The 18,299-nt window shown below is 36.2% G+C and overlaps 1 protein-coding gene and 1 pseudogene across 3 annotated transcripts in view; one reads left to right on the forward strand and one right to left on the reverse strand.

Moving 5' to 3' along the window:
• The window catches only part of PBX3 (PBX homeobox 3), a 213,763-nt gene that overhangs the window by 27,589 nt on the left and 167,875 nt on the right, over positions 1-18,299 (forward strand). The gene's annotated exons all lie outside the window — the stretch shown is intronic.
• On the reverse strand, positions 10,680-10,847 carry LOC142874616 (uncharacterized; annotated as a pseudogene).

The raw sequence follows: 18,299 nt of genomic DNA on the forward strand, positions 1-18,299 counted from the left end.
AGGCCACTATTACCTAGTTTTCAGAGTTGTGAGAATTAGAGGTGACTGTATAATACATAATGGGGTACCTGGTATATGATAGATGTTTAATAAATTGCAGCTATTGCTGATACTTTATCTGTTTATTTCTTCAAGAACATATTGAGGAGTTGGTATGTGTCAGTAATACAAATAAGACATCAGAGACACAAAACAAATACTTTCTGGTGAGAAATAGAGTGATACTTGTGGATAAATACAAGCTAGATCATTTATAATACAAGCTAGATCACTAAGAAGTAAGGAGACAGGAGATGAGGCAGGGAGTAGGGTCTTCATTCTGTACTTTGGTTTAAACAAGGGAATGATATCAGATTTTTTACATAGCTCACTCTGGAAACTGTTGGAACAAATATACTAGTCAGGACACTTCTGTAGATCAGTGATGATGTATACTTGTAGTGGGGTAATAATGGGGCTTAGAAAAAAGAGGGAAGGCCAGGCTCAGTGGCTTAAGTCTGTAATCCTAGCACTCTCAGAGGCTGAGGGGGGAGGATCCAGGATCGCTTGAGGCCAGGAGTTTGTGACCAGCCTGAGCAAGAGTGAGACCCTGTCTCCACAAAAATAGAAAAAATTAGCTGGGTGTGGTGGCACATGCCTGTAGTCCCAGCTGCTCAGGAGGCCAAGGTAGAAGGATTGCTTGAGCCCCCAAGTTTGAGGTTGCAGTTAGCTTTGAGGACACCACTGCACTTTAGGCAGGGTGACAGAGCAAGACTCTGTCTCAAAGAAAAACAAAAAAAATAATAGAGTTGAAATAGGATATATTCATTATCAACTTTGCTAATAATGTCAAATTATTTTCCAAAATGTTTGTACCAATTTATATTCATACCAGCAGTGTATATTTGTTCCATTTGCTTGAGGATATTCATTTTTCTATATTTAGGTAAAATTCATATAACATAAAATTAACCATTTTAAATATACAATTCAGTGACATTTAGTACATTTATATTGTTGTGGTTCTGTCTGGTTCCAAAACATTTTCATCACCCCAAAAGAAAACCTTTACCTATTAAAGAGTCACTTCCTATTTCTCCCTTTCCCCCACCCCTGGCAACCACCAATCTGTTTTCTATCTCTATGGATTTACCTATTCTGGATATTTTATATAAATGGGATCATAAATATGTGGTCCTTTGTGACTGGCTTCTTTCACTTAACATAATTTTTTTTTTAGGTTTTTCCATGTTGTAGCATGTATTGGTACTTCTTTTTTATGTTTGAGTAAAATTCTGTTATATGGCTATACCACAGTTTGTTTATCCATTCATCAGCTTATGGACAGTTGGGGTTTTCCATTATTTAGCTATTGTGAATAGTGCTGTTATGAACATTTGTGTACAAATACTTGTTTGATTACATGTTTTTAGTTCTTTTGGGTTTATACAGAGGAGTGGAATTTATGGATCACATGTAATTCTATGTTTAACTTTTTGATGAAATGCCGAACTAATTTCCACAGTGGATACTGCATCATTTTACATCCCCACCAGCAATATACAGGGTTCCAATTTCTTACCAATTCTTGTTATTCTTAATTTTTTTGATTTTAGCCATTGTAGTAGGGATGAAGTGTTATCTCATTGTGATTTTAATTTGCATTTCCCTAATGAATGAATCTTTTGTATGCTTCTTGGCCATTTGTTTGTCTTTGGACAAACAACTGTTCAAATCTTTTGCCCAGTTTTTAAGAGTTTTGTAGTTTTAGTTGTAATATTTAGGCAGTTAATCAATTGCAGTTAATTTTTTTTGAGGTAGTGGTCCGACTTCATTCTTTTGGTTGTGGATATTTGGTTATCCCAGTACCATTTATTGAAGATACTAGTCTTTCCTCAATTGAATAGTCTTGGTACCTTTGTTGAAAATAAATTGGTTATAGATATGTGGGTTTATTTCTAGACTCTAATTCTATTCCATTGATCTATATTTGTCTTTTTTTTTTTTTGAGACAGAGTCTCACCCTCTTGCTTGGGCAACTACCTATGTAGTTATCTTTACTCAAGTTCTTTATTTCTTTATATGGCTTTGACTTACTGTTTAGTGTTCTTTGTTTTTTTTTTTTTGAGACAGAGTCTCACGCTGTTGTCTAGGCTAGAGTGCTGTGGCATCAGCCTAGCTCACAGCAACCTCAAACTCCTGGACTCAAGCGATCCTCCTGCCTCAGCCTCCCGAGTAGCTGGGACTACAGGCATGTGCCACCATGCCCGGCTAATTTTATATATATATATACACATATATACATATATACATATATATCTATATATGTATATATACATATATATAAAAGATATATATGATATATATATAAGAAATTAGCTGGCCAACTAATATATATATATATTATATATATATATATATATTATGTTTTTTTGGTAGAGACGGGGTCTTGCTCTCACTCAGGCTGGTCTTGAACTCCTGAGCTCAGATGATCCGCCTACCTTGGCCTCCCAGAGTGCTAGGATTACAGGCGTTAGCCACCACACCCGGCCTATTTGTCTGTTCTTATTCCATTAGTACACTGTCTTGATTACTGTAGCTTTGTAGTAAGTTTGGAAATCAGAGAGTGAGGGTCCATTAACTTTGTTCTTCTCTTTTAAGATTGTTTTGGATATTTGAGGCTCCTTGCAATTTCATATGAATTTGAGGATTGCCTTTTCCATTTCTGCAAAAAATTATGATGGGAATTGCATTAAATTTGTATGTTGTTTTGGGTAGTATTGCCATCTTAACAATTTTAAATCTTCTGATTCATGAACATTGACTGTCTTTACATTTACTTAAGTCTTTAATTTCTTTCAGCAATGTTTCTTAGTTTTCTGTGTACCAATCTTTCACCTCCCTGGTTAAATTTATCCCTAGGTATTTTATTCTTTTGGAGGTTATTGTAAATGGAATTGTTTTCTTAATTTCATTTATGGATTGTTCATTGCTAGTGTTTAGAAACACAACTAATTTTTTTGGTTGATCTTGTACCCTGAACTTTGTTGAATTTGTTTATTGACTTTAGTAGGATTCTTTTTACTAGGATTTTTTTTCTAGTAGGATTCTTTGGAATTTTCTATACACAGGATTATGTCAACTGTAAATCAAGATAGTTTTACTTCCTTTTCAATTTAGGTGGCTTTTATGTTGAGTAGCTGTGGTGGAAACAGGATTCCTTGTCTTGTTCTTGGTCTTGGTGAGAAAGCTTTGAGTCTTTCACCATTGAGTATGATGTTGCTTATGGGTTTTTCATAAATGTCTTTTAACATGTTGAGGAAGTTCCTTCAACTGCTAGTTTTCTGAGTGTTTTTATCATGAAAAGGCGCTAGATTTTGTCATATGCTTTTTTATTTCTGCCTTTTTGATTGATTTCTGTTTCTTGAACCACTCTTGAATTCATGTGCTAAATTCCACTTGGTCATGGTGTATAATCCTTTAAAAATGTTAAATTTGGTTAGCTTGTAGTTTGTTGAGGAGTTTTGTATCTACATTTGTAAAGGATGTTAGTTTTTAATATTCTTGTGGTAATTCTGTCTGGCTTTAGTATTACAGTAGTACTTGTGCCATAGAATGAGTTAAAAGTTTTCCAACTCTTTTATTTTTTGGAAGAGTTTGAAGACGATTGGTATTAATTCTTCTTCAAATGCTTCATAAAATTCAACAGAGAAGCCATCTGGTCCTGGGCTTTTTTCTCTTTTGGGAAATATTTTGGTTATCGATTCAATCTCTCCTTTTTTTTCAATCTCTTCTTTTTTTTATAGATCTGTTCAGATTTTCTATTTCTTTTGAGTCCATTTAGGTAACTTGGATGTTTTTAAGGAATTTGCTTATTTCTTCCAGGTTATCTAATTCGTTGGTATACGTTTATTTATAGTATTCTCTTATAATTGTTTTTATTAATGTAAGGTTAGTAGTAATTCCACATTTTCATTTCTGATTTTAGTTATTTGAATCTTCTCCTATTTTTAGTGTAGGTAAAGTTTGTCAAGTTTGTTGATTTTTTTCAAAGAACTAAATTTTAGTCTTATTGACTCTATTTATTGCTTTCTTTTTATTCTCTGTTTTGTTATTTTCCACCTTTAGCTTATTTCCTTCCTTCTGTTAGCTTTGGTTTTAGCTTGTTCTTTTTCTAGTTCTTTAAGGTATAAAGTTAGGTTATTGATTTGAGATCTTTTTTAATGTAGGCAATTTACAGCTATCAATTTCCCTCTGAGCACTGCTTTTGGTTTATTGTGTTTTGTTAAATATGACTTATACTTTTTCATTCCTCATTCTCTCCATTATTTTCTTTTGTGTTTGAGTTTTTATTGTGCATCACTTTGATTTTGTTCCCTATTTCCTTTTGTGCATAATTTGTAGATATTTTCTTAGTGGTTATTATGGGTATTACAATTAATATCCTAAATTTATAAGAGTCTGGTTTAAATTGATGCCAACTTAGCTTCAATAACATACAAAAACTCTACTTCTATACAAGTCCATTTTCCTCCTTTATGTTATTGTTATAGATTATATCTTTATACATGTGTGCCCATTAAAATATATTTGTAATTATTTTATACATTTGTCTTTAATCGTATAGGAAACACAATGAGGAACTACATACCTAAATACATTAACATTGGCTTTTTTTTTTTTGAGTTTAGGTTTTTCTGTGTTGCCCAGGCTGGCCCAAACTCTTGGGCTCAAGTGATCCTCTTACCTCAGCCTCCCAAGAGGCTGGGACTGCAGACATCTGCCACTGTGCCTGGCTAACATTGGCTTTTATATTTACCTATGTAGTTATCTTTACTCAAGTTCTTTATTTCTTTATATGGCTTTGACTTACTGTTTAGTGTTCTTCTTTTTTTTTGAGACAGAGTCTCATGCTGTTGTCCAGGCTAGAGTGCTGTGGCGTGAGCCTAGCTCACAGCAACCTCAAACTCCTGGGCTCAAGCAAACCTCCTGCCTCAGCCTCCTGAGTAGCTGGGACTACAGGTATGTGCCACCATGCCTGGCTAATTTTTTCTGTATGTTTTTAGTTGTCTAGCTAATTTCTATTTTTTTTTAGTAGAGACGGGGTCTTGCTCTTGCTCAGGCTGGTCTCAAACTCCTGAGCTCAAACAATCCTCCTGCCTTGGCCTCCCAGTGTGCTAGGATTACAGGCTTGAGCCACGGAGCCCAGCCCTGTTTAGTGTTCTTTCATTTCAGCCTGAAGGACTCTCTTTAGCATTTCTTGTAGGGCAGGTCTAATGACAGTGAAATTCCTTTGCTTTTATTTGACTTGGTTTATTATTACTTTTTTTTAATTTCTTTTTTTCAGTTTTGAAGAATAATTTTACCAGATATAGAATTCTTAGTTGGCAGTGTTTCTTTGTTGTTTTGTTTTTCTTTTTAGCACTTTAAATATGTCATCTCATTCCCTTCTTGCCTTTGTGGTTTCTGATGATAATTTGATTGTTAATCTTATTGAAGATTCCTTATATGTGATGTGTTGCTTCTCTTTTGCTGCTTTCAAGATTCTTGTCTTTCAGCAGTTTGATTATAATGTGTCTTGGTGTGGATCTCTGTGAATATCCTTCTTGGAGCTAATTTAACTTTTTGAATGTATACATTCATGTTTTTTTTTTTTTATCATACTTTGGAAGCTTTCAGCAAATATTTCTTCAACTATTATTTTTGCCCATTTCTATACCTCTCCTTTCTTTTTGGGACTCTTTTTATCTATAAGTTGGTATGCTTAGTACCCCATAGGTCTCTTAAGGTCTTTTCATTTTTCATCTTTCCTTTTTCTTTCTGCTCCTTAGACTGGGCAATTTCAACTAACCTATTGTCAAGTCCACAGATTTTTTATATGTGTGTGTGTGTGTATATATATATATATTTTTTTTTTTTTTTTTTTTTTTGAGACAGAGTCTTGCTCTGTTGCCCAGGCTAGAGTGCCGTGGCGTCAGCCTAGCTCACAGCAACCTTAAACTCCTGGGCTCAGGTGATCCTTCTGCCTCAGCCTTCTAAGTAGCTGGGACTACACAGGCCTTCATGCCTGACTAATTTTTTCTATATATATTTTTAATTGTCTGGCTAATTTCTTTCTATTTTTAGTAGAGACAGGGTCTCGCTCTTGCTCAGGCTGCTCTTGAATTCCTGACCTCAAGCAATCCTCCCGCGTTGGCCTCCCAGAGTGCTAGGATTACAGGTGTGAGCCAGCGTACCTGGCTTCACAGATTTTTTCTTCTGCTTGCTCAACTGTGGTTTCAAGTGAATTTTCTGTTTCTTTTTTCTTTTTCTTTTCTTTTTTTTTTTTTTGAGACAGAGTCTCACTGTGTTGCTCAGGCTAGAGTGCCATGGCGTCAGCCTAGCTGACAGCAACCTCAAACTCCTGGGCTCAAGCAATCCTTCTGTCTCAGCCTCCTGAGTAGCTGGGACTACGGGCATGCGCTACCATGCCTGGCTAATTTGTTCTATATATATTTTTAGTTTTTCTATATATATTTCTAGTTGGCAAATTAATTTCTTTCTATTTTTAGTAGAGACAGGGTCTTGCTCTTGCTCAGGCTGGTTTCGAACTTCTGACCTTGAGCGATCCTCCTGCCTCGGCCTCCCAGAGTGCTAGGATTACAGGTGAGAGCCACTGTGCCAGGGCTTCCATTTCAATTATTATACTTTTTGGCCCCAGGATTTGTTTGGCTTATTTTTGCAGTTTTTATCATCTTTGATCATATTCTGTATTTGTTTGAGACATTATTCTCCTGGTTTTCTTTGGCTCTTTGTCCATGGTTTCCTTTAGCTCTTCAAGCATATTTAAGATTTACTTTGTCTAGTAAGTCTACTATCTGTGCTTCCTCAGGGACAGTTTCTGTTAATTTCTTCCATGGTCCTACTTTCTTATTTCTTTACATGCTTTGAGATTTTTTGGTTGAAAACTGGACATTTTTAATAATACAATGTTGTGATTCTGGACATCAGACTCCTCTTTCCTCAAAGTTTATTTTTGTTGCTTACTGTGGACTGTGGCTGCTTGTGTTTGGACTTTTAAAAACTATTTTTGTAATGTCTGTATTTGTTATGTGTGGTCTCTGAAGTCTCTATTCCTTTAGCTTGTGTTTAGCTAATATTTTGATAGAGATTTCCTTGAATGACAGGAGCCCAAATAGGCAAATAAAATAGGAAAAATAAAAAGAAGAAAGGAAAAGAAAACCTTTTTTCAGTCTTTGCATGTTGTCTCCATTTGGGACATTCCTTCATTGCTCAGCTAGGTCATTTACAACTGTGCCTTAGTCTTTACTCACTGCTTGTGTTGAGCCTAGAGAAGCCACTGATGAAAGCTTACCATATTCTCAGGTCTTTTCTGAGCATATGTCCTACCCTGAGCATGCACATACTTTATAAATTCCATATAGGGAATGGTACTTTTGAATGCCCTAATTTTCCTAAGAGACTTTCTCCCCAGCTTTTTCTTCTAGGCTTTCCTTACTCTATAGTTTGTCTCACCTATGGTTTTTTGCTCTAGGTGGTTGCATGTTTTTCTGTTTTCTTACAATGTTTGGGAGGAATGTCCTCTATTTTTCTGCATTGAATGAGTTATGAGTCAGGTGAAAAAGACAGGCACCTTGCATCAATTCTTCAGGCTGTCCCCAGAAAGTCAAAACAGATATAGTTATTTGAGAATAAGATCTACTCCACTTTCTCCAGAACCAGGGAACCAGTATCCTACACTGGAAACTCAGGCTGTACTCTTTAAAGCCCACCACTGTGCCAGATTGGGAGATAGGGCAAGGAAAGTAAAAATGACATGAAACTCTTAACTGTTTTAAAGTTGACTTTTTTTTTATTCAGTGTTTACTTGGTTGCTGTAAACATTTGACTGTTTTTTTCAGAGTGATGAAAAATTTGATTCTGACAGTTTTTGCTTGATTTTTCAATGTTACTCTGGAAGAACTGGCCCTTGGCATCTACCCGCTTTATTTCCTTTTGATGTCACTCTCAAAAGGGAGGAGATTAGTTTTGAATTTGTTGACTTGAGGTACTCAGTGAGAAGGCCCAGTGGATATGTCCCACTGGTAGTTATATATAAGAGTTGGAACCAACCTTTTTACCTTCCTACCTTCCTTTCTTTCCTTCCTGTCCTTCCTTCCTTCCCTTTCATTAAAATGTTGAACGCTTCATAAATTTGTGCAGGGCCATGCTAATCATATTGTTCCAATTTTAGTATTTAATATATGTGCTGCTGAAACGAGCACTGAATCTTCTTTTCTTGAGGGGATCTGAACTACAGATATGAACTGGGAAGTCATTAGCTTATTATGGAAAATGCATGGGTGGTTAAGATCATCATGGGGAGTGGGAGTCCCAAGGGATACCACCATAAAGGAGCCCACCGTGAAGCACATAATGAAGAGTCACGAAGTACAAGGAAAACTAGGAGCCTGTGGTAGAATGAAAGCTAAGGAGCTAAAGTTTCAAAGAGAGGAGAGTGATTTTTACCACTATGAAGTACATTAGATATCCCCAGTAAGCTGAAAGTGAAACCAGGTGTCCTTATCACAAATCATTTCAGTAGAATGGTGACATTTGAATGAGAAGAGGAAAGGAATTGGATGGTAATCGGAGGGTGACATAAGGTAAATGATTTTTTTACTCTTTTATGTTGACAGGAGATTTGAACATTAGGTTTGGGGTTGTGGGAGGACCTGTGGAATGTGGAGAGGTCAGAGTAGAACAAGGATAAATGATGGAGCAGAGTTGTAGAGGAGGACAGTGTAATAGAGTTAAGAGAACAGGTGGAGTTGGCTTTCAGTAGATGTTGGGACATTATATATTTTTTTTTTTTTGAGACAGAGTCTCACTTTGTTGCCCAGGCTAGAGAGTGCCGTGGCGTCAGCCTGGCTCACAGCAACCTCAATCTCCGGGGCTCAGCGATCCTACTGCCTCAGCCTCCCGAGTAGCTGGGACTACAGGCATGCGCCACCATGCCTGGCTAATTTTTTGTATATATATATATATTTTTTTTTTTTTTGAGACAGAGTCTCGCTTTGTTGTCCAGGCTAGAGTGAGTGCTGTGGCGTCAGCCTAGCTCACAGCAACCTCAAACTCCTGGGCTTGAGTGATCCTTCTGCCTCAGCCTCCTGAGTAGCTGGGACTACAGGCATGCGCCACCATGCCCGGCTAATTTTATATATATATATCAGTTGGCCAATTAATTTCTTTCTATTTATAGTAGAGACGGGGTCTCGCTCTTGCTCAGGCTGGTTTTGAACTCCTGACCTTGAGCAATCCGCCCGCCTCGGCCTCCCAAGAGCTAGGATTACAGGCGTGAGCCACAGCGCCCGGCCTAATTTTTTGTATATATATTTTTAGTTGGTCAATTAATTTATTTCTATTTTTGGTAGAGACGGGGTCTTGCTCAGGCTGGTTTCGAACTCCTGACCTTGAGCAATCCGCCCGCCTCGGCCTCCCAAAGTGCTAGGATTACAGGCGTGAGCCACCAGGCCCGGCCTGGACATTATATTTTTTAAGACTGGAGATAAGGGAAGAGATGGGTAAGAATATAGAGAAGTTTATAAGTGGGAATTAGAAAGTGAGGGAAAGTGTATTGCATGGATTAACATTTTTGGTGAATAGGAAAAATCATTTCTTGAGTAAAAGTTGAGCTGGGGTGAAGTAGAGTTTGAAGGGAGTTCTGGAATAGCTACTGCAGAGAATGAGAATGAGTTGGCCCAGGACAAGAAAAATAATTGATTGTTAGATTGAAGACTCAGCTAAAGTTGGAGGCTGAAACTAAAATGGAGGCTCAGATAAAATGGCATGAGCATGTCCACTTGTGATTTTTCCAGTAAGTTAGCGTAGGTTGTAACTTTAGTATATGCTTGGGGTTTGCTTGGTAGATCAAAGGATACTAGTGAAACGGATGCTAGGGTTCTGTTACAAGGATAGTTAAGATGATCAACCATATAATCCATTGGATATAGGTAAGAAAGGTAAGGGAGTGTCTGATAGATGAGAAGAAAATGGAAAGATCTTATAATGTTTGGTTGACTCAATTAGATTGAGGAACAGGTGGAGTGAGACAAAGGGAACAAGATGCCTGGCTGAATAGGAGACTATGATGATAGGATGAGATTTTGAATTTTATTTCAGAGATGGAGCAATTCTAGGTGATGGATGATAAAAATTCAAGGTGTGGCCTTGGGAGCTGGTGTTTCAAAGTGAAATGGAGCTTAAAGGCCGTTGATTTTTTTTTTTTTTAGGCAGTCAAAGAAGTATAAGGCTAGGATGTTGGTTGAATTTCTTATATGCTTCCTGAAGTCAGACTAATGGAATGACGTGGGATAGAGGGAGACTGAGCCTTATGCCAATATTTTTAATGAATGTGGATGATTTTTAATATTAGTTAATGACCAAGAGTGGATGCTGCCTTGCTAGGTTAATTTTTCTTAGATAATTAGTTATTTCCTATGGAGATCAAGCTATGGTCAGTTTATTTGGGAAGGCAGAAATTAGGTTAGGAAAATGAAATCCATATAAGCACTGTTAATACAATAAAATTATTCTGTAAACAAGTACTGATTTCTAATTCTTGGCCTTGAAGTTGCTTTATAACTAAGGGGAGGAGATAAACTTCTAAACAAGTAGTTGATATATGTGCTGAATGTTACAGTAAAAGTGGTCACATATGGGTTATATCTCATAACCCATTGGGATGGGCAAGAAATTGTCAGAACTTCTACTTACATTTATCTATTTCTTTGTATGTACTTACATAAAAATAAATTTTAAATACAGAAGATTTCAGGCAATATAAAAATATACTATACTTGATCTTAGCCAAAAGGCTGAGAAGCAATTAAAAAGTATAGCTAATATATAAACACTTATGTGCATGACATCTAGTTTAAGAAATAAAATATTAAAGATGTAATTGAACACTTGCTGTGTGTATCCTTCCCTAATCCCCATATCCCTTCCTTTTTTTCCTTCCTCCCCATATCATCATTCCCATAAATGTTTTTTAATATTGCATGTTTTTGAAACTTATGAAATTGTTTCATGCTGTTCTTATCTTTCTACAATTTTTTTCCACTCAACATTGATTTTAAGATTTTTCAACATTGATACATTTAGTTTGAGTTTATTCATTTTTCCTGCTGTATAGTATTCTATCACATGATTATTCTGTAATTTCTTTTTTTTTTTTTGAGACAGAGTCTCGCTTTGTTGTCCAGGCTAGAGTGAGTGCCGTGGCGTCAGCCTAGCTCACAGCAACCTCAAACTCCTGGGCTCGAGTGATCCTTCTGCCTCAGCCTCCCAAGTAGCTGGGACTACAGGCATGCGCCACCATGCCCGGCTAATTTTTTATATATATATATATATCAGTTGGCCAATTGATTTCTTTCTTTTTTTTTTTTTTTTTTTTTTTTTGAGACAGAGTCTCACTTTGTTGCCCAGGCTAGAGTGAGTGCCGTGGCGTCAGCCTGGCTCATAGCAACCTCAATCTCCGGGGCTCAGCGATCCTACTGCCTCAGCCTCCCGAGTAGCTGGGACTACAGGCATGCGCCACCATGCCCGGCTAATTTTTTGTATATATATATTTTTAGTTGGTCAATTAATTTATTTCTATTTATAGTAGAGACGGGGTCTCGCTCAGGCTGGTTTCGAACTCCTGACCTTGAGCAATCCGCCCGCCTCGGCCTCCCAAAGTGCTAGGATTACAGGCGTGAGCCACCACGCCCGGCTGATTTCTTTCTATTTATAGTAGAGACGGGGTCTCGCTCTTGCTCAGGCTGGTTTTGAACTCCTGACCTTGAGCAATCCGCCCGCCTCGGCCTCCCAAGAGCTAGGATTACAGGCGTGAGCCACAGCGCCCGGCCTGTATTCTGTAATTTCTTAATTCTTGTGATGGTAGAAGTTTGGATTGCTCTAATATTTCTTATTATAAAATGTTATAAATGTCTTTGTACACATATTTTTTTTAAGCTGAGTTATCAATTGCTGCGTAAGAAATGACCCCAAAACTTAGTGGCTTAAAAGAGCAGTTATCATCTCATAGTTTCTGTGGGTTAAGTATCTAGGCATAGTTTACATGGGTGCTTCTGGGTTAAAAGTCTCTCATAAGATTTCAGTTAAGTGATAGTGGGCAGCAGTCATTTCAAAGCTCAATCGGGGGAGGATTTGCTTCCCTGCTTTCTCATGTGGCTTTTGGCAGTCCTCACTGGCTGATGGCCGGAGACATCAGTTCTTCCCTACATGGGCCTCTCCATAGGGCAGCTCACAGCATGGCAGCTGGAGTGAGTGAGTGATTGAGACAGAGAACCCAAGGTTGAAGCCACAGTGTTGTCATAAACTAATGTTGGAATCCCATTACTTCTGCTCTGTTCTGTTGGATGGAATCAAGTTATCAAGTCCAGTCTAGGCTCAGAGGGAGGAGATTACATAGGGTGTGAATGGCAGGAGGTGAGATCATTGGAGGCCTTCTTAGAGACCCACCACTCCGTGTAATAAGGTACCCATCCATTCAGTTTATTAGATGTTTTGAAATCTCTTATGGTGGCTATTATAATGTATACTTTCCCAAAAAGTAAGAATTAAGTTTTATTAACATTTAAAATGGGACTCTACATTGGTGGCTTGTGTGTTAGAGGCTTCTTATTTAGAACACTCAGGATCAAGAAGAAAGAATGAAAGTTCCAGGTTTGTTTTGATATATTAACAGTTTGTGTGCCTGGTAGGGAGTATTTGTTTTATCTTATAAACAAATACTTTATCTTATTTTATTATTATATTTTAATAATAAATAATTATAATTTATATTATTTTATCTATATTTAACTAAACTCATGGTCATGAAATGGAGAAGTTATCTTAAGAAGACATCTGCAAAGAAAAGCATGGATTAAACTAAGAGGATGAATGCAAGTGTATAATAAGAAAATGGGTGAACTAATACTTTTTCTATTGGTATAAGCTCTTAGCTGTGTGTGAGGGAAAAATTATTATGATCTATAATGTCTGACAGAAAGTCAGCCAAAACATTAAAATTACAGAGACCATTTCTTTATGATTTAATTACAATCTTTATAATTATTTTTGTACTTTATAATTTACCAACATTGTTAACAATGAATCTTATTTTAATTGTATATTGTGCTTTAAGATGTTAGCTAATAATAGTAACACTTGTATATTATATATATTAAGAATAAATGTATATATGGAGGTACATGATCAAATTTGTAGACTGTTGTACTAGAGTCCTAGAAGTAAAGAAAGAATACTATGGAAGTAAGGAGGAGGAGCATCTGACTGCCCAAGGAAGTCAGGGAAGGCTTCACAGAGAGTTAGATTTTGAGCTGGGTCACAAAAGAGAGATAGGAATATTTTTGGCAGAGGAAACAGCATCCTTTGGGTTTGGCTTTTTGAAGAATGATAACTTTCCTAGATGCTTAGAGTGAGAAGTGGTGGGGTGGTGGGGAGTAAAGGAAAATTAGAATGGAGATGTAGGAGACAGCCAGAATGTAGGGTTTGTATAGCTGGTGGAGATCAGTTAAGTAGGAAATTGTCATGATCCACTAAAACTAAGGAATACTTTAATTCACTGTTTAGTAACTAGTTGGTTTGACATCACAGTGCCGTCCTTTAGGTCAAGACCATCAAAGCCAGCAGTAGCTTACAGCTCCCAGTGAGAGGAGCAGTGGTTTTACATTGAGAATTTTAGACCATTGTTTTTGTTTTTTGTAAACAAAAAGTTAGGAGTCGATAAATTTTTTTTGTTATTATTATTTAAACAGTATTATTGAGGTATACTTAAAATAACAGTACATATTTAAAATTTACAATTTGATAAGTTTTGATGTACATATACCTCTGATGCCATCACTACAATTAAGATAATGAACCCCCAGTTTGATTCTGGGTTTTAGCACTAAAATTAAAAAAAAAAGATAATGAACATATCTATCATTCCTAAAGTCTCTTTGTGCTCTTTGGATGAATTTTTAAAAATATAGTACATTATATTAAATGTATATAAAATTTAAGCCACTCTTGTAGGGAATTTCGTGAGCAATCACATTTTGAAAAGCTTTCTATTATGAAGATTTAAAAACATGCATATAACTAGAGAGAATAATATTATAAACTTCTGTGTACCCAATCACCCAGCTTAAATTTGTGTGATAGCATTTTTAATCTTGTCATAATGTTTATAGTTTTTACTTTTTTACAGATAAGTGTTTTCTTCCAAAAACTTAAGTGAATTCTTTCTTTTACAAATGAGGAAATTAAAGCATGGAGAAACTGAATCACTTGAAAAAATGTTTAAATTAAGGAAATGTAGGAGTCGATGGGGAGTAGAAACCGTATTTTTTGCTCCTGTGTTTGCTAAACCCTTACTACTCAAAAGCATGCTCTGTGGACTGGCAGTGTGGCTATCGCCTGGCAGCTTATTAGAACTGAAGATTCTCACTCCCCACCCAGACCTACTGCATCAGAAATAGTATTTTAACAAGATTCCTAGGTGATCATATGTACATTAACGTTCGAGAGGCACAAATTGCCTCTTTGGGCAACAACGAAATTTTATAATTAAAAATCTTTCTTGAAGTCAGGTTGGTGAATGGGAAAACAATTAGAAACTTGATTTTAGTTACTGCTCAGTTTCTGCTATTGAATGATGCCCTATGTAGTATTTTATGAGAAGTTAACCTTTTAGGTTTCTCTATGTCACCATTTTCAATTTATTAAAAAAAAATCTGGGCATAAAAATAACACATAGGTACCCTAAACTATTATAATTACCCATTTATGCCTTTTGTCAGGACTATTTGGTCTGCGAAAGGGAAGTATTAAAATAGAAGACTCATAGCTATTTTTTTTTTTTACAGCCCCATGAGTTAATAAAACAAAGCAAAACTCTCACCTCCCTCCATGCCAAAGATAACAAGGTTGGGCAACCAGAGGTAGAATTAAACACTGTTCAATGTGTATACCAAGGGAGGACCTCATGTTGTGTTCAATCTAGCTGGCTAGGCAACCCTTCCATTAGCCTCTTTCTAATGTTTGCACTGAATGAGCCATTACATTTTGAAGGCAACTCTGACTGGATTCAGTATTGATGCATTCACTTACCAACTTTTCTGCCTCCGGCACAACAGTCTTTTACTAATGGTAGTGTACAAATAGCAGCCACTGGCTTCATCCTTACTCTCAAGGAAGCCTTGTAATATTGCTTCTATTGTCATATCCCTTATATGTATGGGCTCATTATAATTCTATTTTTTGTGCCCATGCTCCAGAAGCATTTTCTAGATGATTGTTATTTGTTAATGGAAACACTTTCGGTATGATCCCAGGTAAAAACCTGTGCAGGATTAAAATGTATTCTGAGGTGCATTGTTTTATAGTAAGATACTAGCATTTAACAAAGAGGAAATATCAATGCTGTTTTGATTTGTAATGTATTCACATATAGCACCTAGCTAGTATCTCTTCATACCTTTCCAGGGAATGATTTAGTGGCTGAGAAAACATTTAGATTCAGAATTTAGTAAAATATGTTTTACCAATCCTTTTTACTGCTGTTGTATTCTTTCTGATGAAACCATATGCTCTAGAGTTAACCAGTAAATAACTTTTAATGGTTCCAGTTTTACTAAATCCACGAGGCCTCAGGGCCTGGTATGTACTCAAACAGTCATATAGAACTTATAAATTATAATGATTCCAACGATGCCTTATTGGATCTAAAGAAACCCATATATCAGATCCTACTATATGTTAATGGAGGGCTTTACCAAGTAGAACTGTTTCATTGACACTGTAAGATTACAGGCCATTAATATCAATACAATTTCTATTTTAATGCAAATGAGAGATTTCAAAGTAAATTTTAAAAAATTTAAGATAAACCTTTAATATATGAGGTTCCAAAGCAATTCAAAAATGATTTGTTGAAGTGCTATCACTTTTAAGAGTTGTATTTGAGCTTACGATATGAGAGATACAAAACTATGGCAGTTGTACATATAGTGAGCAATTGTTCAATATTTGCATCTTCACTATTCTGAGCCATTTTTGGTGTGATAGACTAAGAATCCTCTTAAAGAGGCTTGATTTTTTTCTTTAGTTAATTTCAGTCTTGACTCTTAGCTCTAAGGTTTAGCTTGTCCTTTTGCAATGTTCTCCATGTCCATTTTCTTTTACTTGTGGTTATACAATTAGGGATATGCAGTGAAAAAATGGTTAGTGTGGGAATAGCTCAAATTAAAAATAGAAACTGGACTTGGCATGTATTCAGTTCACTGCCCAGGGTTAAAGTCCAGAGCCACACAAAGTGGATCTTCACCTTCCTTTCCTGGTGTTTTAGCTTTACTGATGATTTGAAACCATAGCAGTTAATATGCTTTAGCCTTTGCTTTTACTGACGAGAAATGGATCTTATACTTATATCACCAGGTTTCAAAACTATTTACACTAAGTGGGATGGTTTACTACCTCAGGGGTAGTGCATTAAGCCTATTGCTCTTGAGAATCCATTTTCATCTCTTCTCACCAATTGATGGGACAGATATGACAAGCCTTTAAAGTTGAGTGGAAATTTTCTGTGGGGTGGGCTGTTGTATTAAATTGTTCCTTACCACTATCATGGATGTTGTAAAGACTTGTGAGTGGGTAGCCTATGGCTAAGAAAAGAGATATATTGTCTGCAGTAGGGAGGCTGTGAGGTTTAATATATAGGGAATAGTTTTCTTCCTATGTGCCCACTATTTCCTTTTCCTTCTTAAGTCCATCTACTCCTAAGAGGTTCTTTTGACTAAACATCACCAGAAAGCATTAGTCAAATTCTTAATTGTATATAATGCTATAACAGGTCTTAAAGAGAATTGTATAGAGTTATTATAGATGAATTTCCTCATTTGCACTGATGTACTCTTATATTTAGATTTACAATATTTAAAAATTTAGGTCTAGAATGTTTATGTTTGCAAGGGCTGGAATTACCTAATTAATAGGTAACCACTCCCCAGTAGTTCTTGGTTGAAAACATCCAATTGCTATTATACTAATGATCATTCATTTGATTCTTATTTTTAGGTATTTTTTTTTTTTGAGACAGAGTCTCACTTGTTGCCCAGGCTGGAGTGAGTGCCGTGGCGTCAGCCTAGCTCACAGCAACCTCAAACTCCTGGGCTCAAGCGATCTTCCTGCCTCAGCCTCCCGAGTAGCTGGGACTACAGGCATGCGCCACCATGCCCGGCTAATTTTTTCTATATATATTAGTTGGCCAATTAATTTCTTTCTATTTATAGTAGAGACGAGGTCTCGCTCCTGCTCAGGCTGGTTTCGAACTCCTGACCTTGAGCAATCCGCCCGTCTCAGCCTCCCAGAGAGCTAGGATTACAGGCGTGAGCCACCGCGCCCGGCTTATTTTTAGGTATTTTTAAAATCAACAGAATTATAACAATACAGTGACTAAGAAGAATGTTATGAGATATTAATATATAGTATCAAAAGAAAAAATACATAAAAAGTGTTTGAAATGAAATAACCACCACATTCAAGGAACCTGGGTTCTATTTTTTAGGACTTATTTAGAACAAAAATAGAGTTTTGAAATGAGGCAGAAGTTTTCAGTAAAATTTAAAGTACTTATCAATAAATATTTTTAATGAGGTTTCCTTTACCTGCTGGAATTAGTTACATGCTCTAAATGACATAATGAAGACATAGGAATTCTTTCTGGCTGCAACTTTTCTCTCACTGAACTTACTTTACTTTTTAGACTGTCCTTGTTTAAATTTTTTTAAGTGACTCATGAATTTGGTTTCTGAATTATTTTTACCTCTGCTCAGGGTGAGTAATTTTTAGAAAATCAGATCAACATACTTAACCATATTTGTAAAGATTAGGAATTTTAAAAATGTTGGTGTATACTTTAAATATGCATAATAAAATTTGTTTTAAAAAAGGTTTTTTTTTAAAAATAAGTTTATTATATATATTTAAGCTATATAGTATGATATTGTGAGATACATATAGTATAGAGGAAAACGGTTAATATAGTGAAACATATTAACATATCCATTATCTCCCATAGTTACCCATTTTTCCTCTTGTGGCAAGAGCGGCTATAATCTTATTTTGCAAAAATCCTGAATACAGTACACCATTATAAACTATAGTCCTCATGTCCTTTGGATTTGTTCATCCTACATATCTGGCATAAGGAAATCTTAAGGAGAATTTAACCTGCTCTCCTCTCTGAGTAGGTAAAAGATCACAAGCAAAACATTAACAACAGC

The sequence above is a fragment of the Microcebus murinus genome, chromosome 12, assembly GCF_040939455.1.
Source record: "Microcebus murinus isolate Inina chromosome 12, M.murinus_Inina_mat1.0, whole genome shotgun sequence".
Taxonomy (NCBI): domain Eukaryota; kingdom Metazoa; phylum Chordata; class Mammalia; order Primates; family Cheirogaleidae; genus Microcebus; species Microcebus murinus.